Source organism: Coffea arabica, chromosome 2c (assembly GCF_036785885.1).
Source record: "Coffea arabica cultivar ET-39 chromosome 2c, Coffea Arabica ET-39 HiFi, whole genome shotgun sequence".
Taxonomy (NCBI): Eukaryota; Viridiplantae; Streptophyta; class Magnoliopsida; order Gentianales; family Rubiaceae; genus Coffea; species Coffea arabica.
Window position 1 is genome coordinate 47,661,686 of NC_092312.1, and position 8,547 is coordinate 47,670,232.

An 8,547-nucleotide genomic window follows, 5' to 3' on the forward strand; every position below is an offset into this window, starting at 1 on the left:
CATGAGTTTTTCTTGGCTGGTTGTGAGCATTTTCAAACTAACCAAGAGACATGAGCACCGAATCATAGTATGAGGGCCAATATGTGGTGGCATTAGATTTGGGCTTCATACTACCAACGCTTGTAGTATCATCCATTTCTATCCAGATTTGAGGACAAATCCTTCTCAAGTGGAGGGGACTGATGTGTGCACGGACCTTAGCCCAAGTAATGATCCAGTTCGAGTTCCATTGGGCCCAGTCACACGTGCACGGGCCAAGCGCTTCAAGGAGTCCCTTCAAGCTCTTGTGTGAAATGTTCAAGACCAACAAGGAGTCCATCGGGATATTGAAGGCTTGGAAGGTGATAATCAAGTTGTCTACATGATGATCCAGGCCGACGAAGAGAGCCCATGAAGGTTTGGTCGACTAAGCCCTAGGCCTTACTGTTAGGTTCAATTGCTTAGAGTTGGATTAGATTAGTTTATTTGAGTCATGGCCCGGCCTACCTTGTCCAAGGAGTGGCCGACCTTCCTTGTCTAGTTTCTTAGGGTTTTATTAGCCCCTTAGCCTATATAAAGGCTCACTTTGTATGATTAACGGGTGCACAATTTTGATAATAAAATTCTGATTTGTTTCTCTTCGACTTATTGAGAGCATTCGAACCTTAACTTGCTTGGCAAGGGTTCTTGAGCAATCTTGCGTATTGTCCTTGATTGTTCTATCGACCTATCCACTAGAGTATTCACCTCAATTGGAGTCGCCGTTCTACCACCTTCAATCAATTCGTGTCGTCCGTTTTGGTTTTAGGTTCCGCAATCCAAGCGTTGGACAACCTCACTCGATCCTTGGACAAGCGTGTTACGTGTCTCGAAACGAGTTGATCGAGGACCGTATCAGTTGGCTTCAGAGCTTAGGTGAAGGTATCTTTCGTTATATCCTTGTTTTTCGTAGTTGCGTCGAAGGGTTTTTGTGTTTTGTCCGCTGCCTTGTTAAAAAAAAAAAGAAGAAAAAAATGACACTGTTCACCGTCACTCTTCACCGACACTGTTCACGTTACTGTTTATCCGAACACAAAATCTGTTGGTGTGTTATCCCTTTTGTGTTTGTGTCTAGTTTGTCGATAATTTCTGTCCAAAATTTGCCGAAAGGTTGTGTTCCCAAATCTGTCTTGGTCGTTAGTCATCACTTGAGCAACAAGAAAACAAGTGGGGCGGCGGCTACGGTCTCATTTGCACTAGGGTTTCTTTGTTTCAAATCTGTCCGAGTATTGCTTGCTTCATCCAAGTTGTTTACTTGATTTCCAAATTCATTTAGGAAACTAAGTAAAGCACTCGGATAACTCCTTTGTTTTCACTTGGCTACTCTCCTACATTCTCTCCTACAATTTAGGAACACTACCTTCTGGGGAGGTCCGTTTGATATCCAAAAACTGCTCAGCAACAGTCGGACAAGTAGGGAATGTTGGGGTGAACCAGAAAAGTTTGGGTAGAGCCGGATCTAAGCGTTGGCTAGGTAAGCGTCCTGTAGTAAGAGGAGTAGTTATGAACCCTGTAGACCTACTCCTACATTTTTGGAAGCTAGGGTTTCTATCTTTTATGTTCCCATTGGTGCACTTCCATTTCTGTCCGCCACTATTGGCCTTCCAAATTCGTCCATTCCCACTTCATTTTGCACCCACATTTGTGTCTTACCTTCTTGGTTACTCTTATGGCAAAAGTGGTGACAATTATTGGACTTGAGCGGCCTTTCTCAACTACAGGTAAAAGCATTTGGTAAGTCAATTAGAGTGACATCCATATACACGAGTGCGAGTGGATACACGTGAGGGAGCGTGAAAGGCAACATCTTCGGCTTCGTTGCTAACTTTTTGCAGGTTCCCTCATACGTCATGGCGAATACAAGACGCATAAAAGCTAGCCCACAACATTGTCTTCCTGATCCTAAGGGAGTCAAAGAAGTGGCATTACGCGGTGTAGATGAGCAATTGGACCTCATCAAATCTCAGTTGCTTGGTTGGTTTTATACTCGTTGCGGTGTCAAAGATAAAATTTGTAGCTTGCCCATTGATGGGAGTTGTGAAGTCATCCTTGCAAGTGCTATCATGGTTGAGAAATTAAATCTTCCAACCATTGATCATCTTCAACTGTACCAGTTGATGAGTACTCGTGGTGTTGTTTGGGTTACTAAGCACACACTTGTACCTATTCAAATCGGCAAATATGTGGACGAGGTGTTGTGTGATGTAGTCCCAATTCAAGTGACACTTGTGTTGTTGGGCAAAGCATGGATGTCGAGGCGAGAAGTTAAATATGACGGACATACTAATAAGTATGCCTTCTTATTTAATAGTCGTCGTTTTGTACTTGTATCACTTACTTATGACCAGCTTTGTATTGATCTAGCATACATGAAAATGAGCTTGAGCGTTATAGAATAGAGAAAAGGCTAGATGAGGGAATTGTGCCTGAAGAGGTTAACCCGAGGGAGTTGAAAGCAACGAGATGAAAGGGTCAGCTGTTGAACTAGAAAAAGAGATGGAAAAATCTGATGAGATGGGTGGTAAAAAGGAGGAAAAGAGAGAAAGTGGGCTGATCTTGAACAACCCGGTGAAGGCCTATTATTTTCCTAACGAACTTACCTTTGCTTTGTTTAGTGTTTCTTCTTTTATACAGATCAGGCAAAGGGAAGTTGAGCTGTTCTTAGTGCGTTCCATTCCAAAATCAATTATAGGCTTTGCAAGCCTCCAAGAGTTAAACCCCGTTGGTATCCATTCACGGAACAATGTCAACTCAAATCAGTCCACACCAAAAGGGAGTTGATTCGAGCTCATCTTGAAGGGAACACTCCACATTTTGGGGATGGTTGTGTACCAAGGGTTCGTTTAAAGAACAAGTACATCAATGACCATTGTGATTTTCCTCTTGCTCTTAGTACACATGAAGCTCCAAGATCACCAAATCCGCCATGGGACCTTGCAAGTGTGTTCTGGCCGGAGTTCGATTTCATGGGATACACTTCACACCACTTTGAGGACCCTTACCTCGTGACCACAAACGATCAAGTTGAGCACACATTGAAGATAGTTTGTGAGATTCAAGGTTCGACAAGGGTTATTTTCCAACTTAGCACGTGGGTTTTGCATCGGATGACATCTGTAGCAATCGTAACAAGATTGAGTCAAAGGCATGTAACTCGTCTTGTCACCATTCGTGCTTCAATTTGTCGGCAAATTGCTTTCAATAGGAGGGGAATTATACAAACAAGAGGAGCCATTCGAGTAAAGCCATGAGTTTTTCTTGGCTGGTTGTGAGCATTTTCAAACTAACCAAGAGACATGAGCACCGAATCATAGTATGAGGGCCAATATGTGGTGGCATTAGATTTGGGCTTCATACTACCAACGCTTGTAGTATCATCCATTTCTATCCAGATTTGAGGACAAATCCTTCTCAAGTGGAGGGGACTGATGTGTGCACGGACCTTAGCCCAAGTAATGATCCAGTTCGAGTTCCATTGGGCCCAGTCACACGTGCACGGGCCAAGCGCTTCAAGGAGTCCCTTCAAGCTCTTGTGTGAAATGTTCAAGACCAACAAGGAGTCCATCGGGATATTGAAGGCTTGGAAGGTGATAATCAAGTTGTCTACATGATGATCCAGGCCGACGAAGAGAGCCCATGAAGGTTTGGTCGACTAAGCCCTAGGCCTTACTGTTAGGTTCAATTGCTTAGAGTTGGATTAGATTAGTTTATTTGAGTCATGGCCCGGCCTACCTTGTCCAAGGAGTGGCCGACCTTCCTTGTCTAGTTTCTTAGGGTTTTATTAGCCCCTTAGCCTATATAAAGGCTCACTTTGTATGATTAACGGGTGCACAATTTTGATAATAAAATTCTGATTTGTTTCTCTTCGACTTATTGAGAGCATTCGAACCTTAACTTGCTTGGCAAGGGTTCTTGAGCAATCTTGCGTATTGTCCTTGATTGTTCTATCGACCTATCCACTAGAGTATTCACCTCAATTGGAGTCGCCGTTCTACCACCTTCAATCAATTCGTGTCGTCCGTTTTGGTTTTAGGTTCCGCAATCCAAGCGTTGGACAACCTCACTCGATCCTTGGACAAGCGTGTTACGTGTCTCGAAACGAGTTGATCGAGGACCGTATCAGTTGGCTTCAGAGCTTAGGTGAAGGTATCTTTCGTTATATCCTTGTTTTTCGTAGTTGCGTCGAAGGGTTTTTGTGTTTTGTCCGCTGCCTTGTTAAAAAAAAAAAGAAGAAAAAAATGACACTGTTCACCGTCACTCTTCACCGACACTGTTCACGTTACTGTTTATCCGAACACAAAATCTGTTGGTGTGTTATCCCTTTTGTGTTTGTGTCTAGTTTGTCGATAATTTCTGTCCAAAATTTGCCGAAAGGTTGTGTTCCCAAATCTGTCTTGGTCGTTAGTCATCACTTGAGCAACAAGAAAACAAGTGGGGCGGCGGCTACGGTCTCATTTGCACTAGGGTTTCTTTGTTTCAAATCTGTCCGAGTATTGCTTGCTTCATCCAAGTTGTTTACTTGATTTCCAAATTCATTTAGGAAACTAAGTAAAGCACTCGGATAACTCCTTTGTTTTCACTTGGCTACTCTCCTACATTCTCTCCTACAATTTAGGAACACTACCTTCTGGGGAGGTCCGTTTGATATCCAAAAACTGCTCAGCAACAGTCGGACAAGTAGGGAATGTTGGGGTGAACCAGAAAAGTTTGGGTAGAGCCGGATCTAAGCGTTGGCTAGGTAAGCGTCCTGTAGTAAGAGGAGTAGTTATGAACCCTGTAGACCTACTCCTACATTTTTGGAAGCTAGGGTTTCTATCTTTTATGTTCCCATTGGTGCACTTCCATTTCTGTCCGCCACTATTGGCCTTCCAAATTCGTCCATTCCCACTTCATTTTGCACCCACATTTGTGTCTTACCTTCTTGGTTACTCTTATGGCAAAAGTGGTGACAATTATTGGACTTGAGCGGCCTTTCTCAACTACAGGTAAAAGCATTTGGTAAGTCAATTAGAGTGACATCCATATACACGAGTGCGAGTGGATACACGTGAGGGAGCGTGAAAGGCAACATCTTCGGCTTCGTTGCTAACTTTTTGCAGGTTCCCTCATACGTCATGGCGAATACAAGACGCATAAAAGCTAGCCCACAACATTGTCTTCCTGATCCTAAGGGAGTCAAAGAAGTGGCATTACGCGGTGTAGATGAGCAATTGGACCTCATCAAATCTCAGTTGCTTGGTTGGTTTTATACTCGTTGCGGTGTCAAAGATAAAATTTGTAGCTTGCCCATTGATGGGAGTTGTGAAGTCATCCTTGCAAGTGCTATCATGGTTGAGAAATTAAATCTTCCAACCATTGATCATCTTCAACTGTACCAGTTGATGAGTACTCGTGGTGTTGTTTGGGTTACTAAGCACACACTTGTACCTATTCAAATCGGCAAATATGTGGACGAGGTGTTGTGTGATGTAGTCCCAATTCAAGTGACACTTGTGTTGTTGGGCAAAGCATGGATGTCGAGGCGAGAAGTTAAATATGACGGACATACTAATAAGTATGCCTTCTTATTTAATAGTCGTCGTTTTGTACTTGTATCACTTACTTATGACCAGCTTTGTATTGATCTAGCATACATGAAAATGAGCTTGAGCGTTATAGAATAGAGAAAAGGCTAGATGAGGGAATTGTGCCTGAAGAGGTTAACCCGAGGGAGTTGAAAGCAACGAGATGAAAGGGTCAGCTGTTGAACTAGAAAAAGAGATGGAAAAATCTGATGAGATGGGTGGTAAAAAGGAGGAAAAGAGAGAAAGTGGGCTGATCTTGAACAACCCGGTGAAGGCCTATTATTTTCCTAACGAACTTACCTTTGCTTTGTTTAGTGTTTCTTCTTTTATACAGATCAGGCAAAGGGAAGTTGAGCTGTTCTTAGTGCGTTCCATTCCAAAATCAATTATAGGCTTTGCAAGCCTCCAAGAGTTAAACCCCGTTGGTATCCATTCACGGAACAATGTCAACTCAAATCAGTCCACACCAAAAGGGAGTTGATTCGAGCTCATCTTGAAGGGAACACTCCACATTTTGGGGATGGTTGTGTACCAAGGGTTCGTTTAAAGAACAAGTACATCAATGACCATTGTGATTTTCCTCTTGCTCTTAGTACACATGAAGCTCCAAGATCACCAAATCCGCCATGGGACCTTGCAAGTGTGTTCTGGCCGGAGTTCGATTTCATGGGATACACTTCACACCACTTTGAGGACCCTTACCTCGTGACCACAAACGATCAAGTTGAGCACACATTGAAGATAGTTTGTGAGATTCAAGGTTCGACAAGGGTTATTTTCCAACTTAGCACGTGGGTTTTGCATCGGATGACATCTGTAGCAATCGTAACAAGATTGAGTCAAAGGCATGTAACTCGTCTTGTCACCATTCGTGCTTCAATTTGTCGGCAAATTGCTTTCAATAGGAGGGGAATTATACAAACAAGAGGAGCCATTCGAGTAAAGCCATGAGTTTTTCTTGGCTGGTTGTGAGCATTTTCAAACTAACCAAGAGACATGAGCACCGAATCATAGTATGAGGGCCAATATGTGGTGGCATTAGATTTGGGCTTCATACTACCAACGCTTGTAGTATCATCCATTTCTATCCAGATTTGAGGACAAATCCTTCTCAAGTGGAGGGGACTGATGTGTGCACGGACCTTAGCCCAAGTAATGATCCAGTTCGAGTTCCATTGGGCCCAGTCACACGTGCACGGGCCAAGCGCTTCAAGGAGTCCCTTCAAGCTCTTGTGTGAAATGTTCAAGACCAACAAGGAGTCCATCGGGATATTGAAGGCTTGGAAGGTGATAATCAAGTTGTCTACATGATGATCCAGGCCGACGAAGAGAGCCCATGAAGGTTTGGTCGACTAAGCCCTAGGCCTTACTGTTAGGTTCAATTGCTTAGAGTTGGATTAGATTAGTTTATTTGAGTCATGGCCCGGCCTACCTTGTCCAAGGAGTGGCCGACCTTCCTTGTCTAGTTTCTTAGGGTTTTATTAGCCCCTTAGCCTATATAAAGGCTCACTTTGTATGATTAACGGGTGCACAATTTTGATAATAAAATTCTGATTTGTTTCTCTTCGACTTATTGAGAGCATTCGAACCTTAACTTGCTTGGCAAGGGTTCTTGAGCAATCTTGCGTATTGTCCTTGATTGTTCTATCGACCTATCCACTAGAGTATTCACCTCAATTGGAGTCGCCGTTCTACCACCTTCAATCAATTCGTGTCGTCCGTTTTGGTTTTAGGTTCCGCAATCCAAGCGTTGGACAACCTCACTCGATCCTTGGACAAGCGTGTTACGTGTCTCGAAACGAGTTGATCGAGGACCGTATCAGTTGGCTTCAGAGCTTAGGTGAAGGTATCTTTCGTTATATCCTTGTTTTTCGTAGTTGCGTCGAAGGGTTTTTGTGTTTTGTCCGCTGCCTTGTTAAAAAAAAAAAGAAGAAAAAAATGACACTGTTCACCGTCACTCTTCACCGACACTGTTCACGTTACTGTTTATCCGAACACAAAATCTGTTGGTGTGTTATCCCTTTTGTGTTTGTGTCTAGTTTGTCGATAATTTCTGTCCAAAATTTGCCGAAAGGTTGTGTTCCCAAATCTGTCTTGGTCGTTAGTCATCACTTGAGCAACAAGAAAACAAGTGGGGCGGCGGCTACGGTCTCATTTGCACTAGGGTTTCTTTGTTTCAAATCTGTCCGAGTATTGCTTGCTTCATCCAAGTTGTTTACTTGATTTCCAAATTCATTTAGGAAACTAAGTAAAGCACTCGGATAACTCCTTTGTTTTCACTTGGCTACTCTCCTACATTCTCTCCTACAATTTAGGAACACTACCTTCTGGGGAGGTCCGTTTGATATCCAAAAACTGCTCAGCAACAGTCGGACAAGTAGGGAATGTTGGGGTGAACCAGAAAAGTTTGGGTAGAGCCGGATCTAAGCGTTGGCTAGGTAAGCGTCCTGTAGTAAGAGGAGTAGTTATGAACCCTGTAGACCTACTCCTACATTTTTGGAAGCTAGGGTTTCTATCTTTTATGTTCCCATTGGTGCACTTCCATTTCTGTCCGCCACTATTGGCCTTCCAAATTCGTCCATTCCCACTTCATTTTGCACCCACATTTGTGTCTTACCTTCTTGGTTACTCTTATGGCAAAAGTGGTGACAATTATTGGACTTGAGCGGCCTTTCTCAACTACAGGTAAAAGCATTTGGTAAGTCAATTAGAGTGACATCCATATACACGAGTGCGAGTGGATACACGTGAGGGAGCGTGAAAGGCAACATCTTCGGCTTCGTTGCTAACTTTTTGCAGGTTCCCTCATACGTCATGGCGAATACAAGACGCATAAAAGCTAGCCCACAACATTGTCTTCCTGATCCTAAGGGAGTCAAAGAAGTGGCATTACGCGGTGTAGATGAGCAATTGGACCTCATCAAATCTCAGTTGCTTGGTTGGTTTTATACTCGTTGCGGTGTCA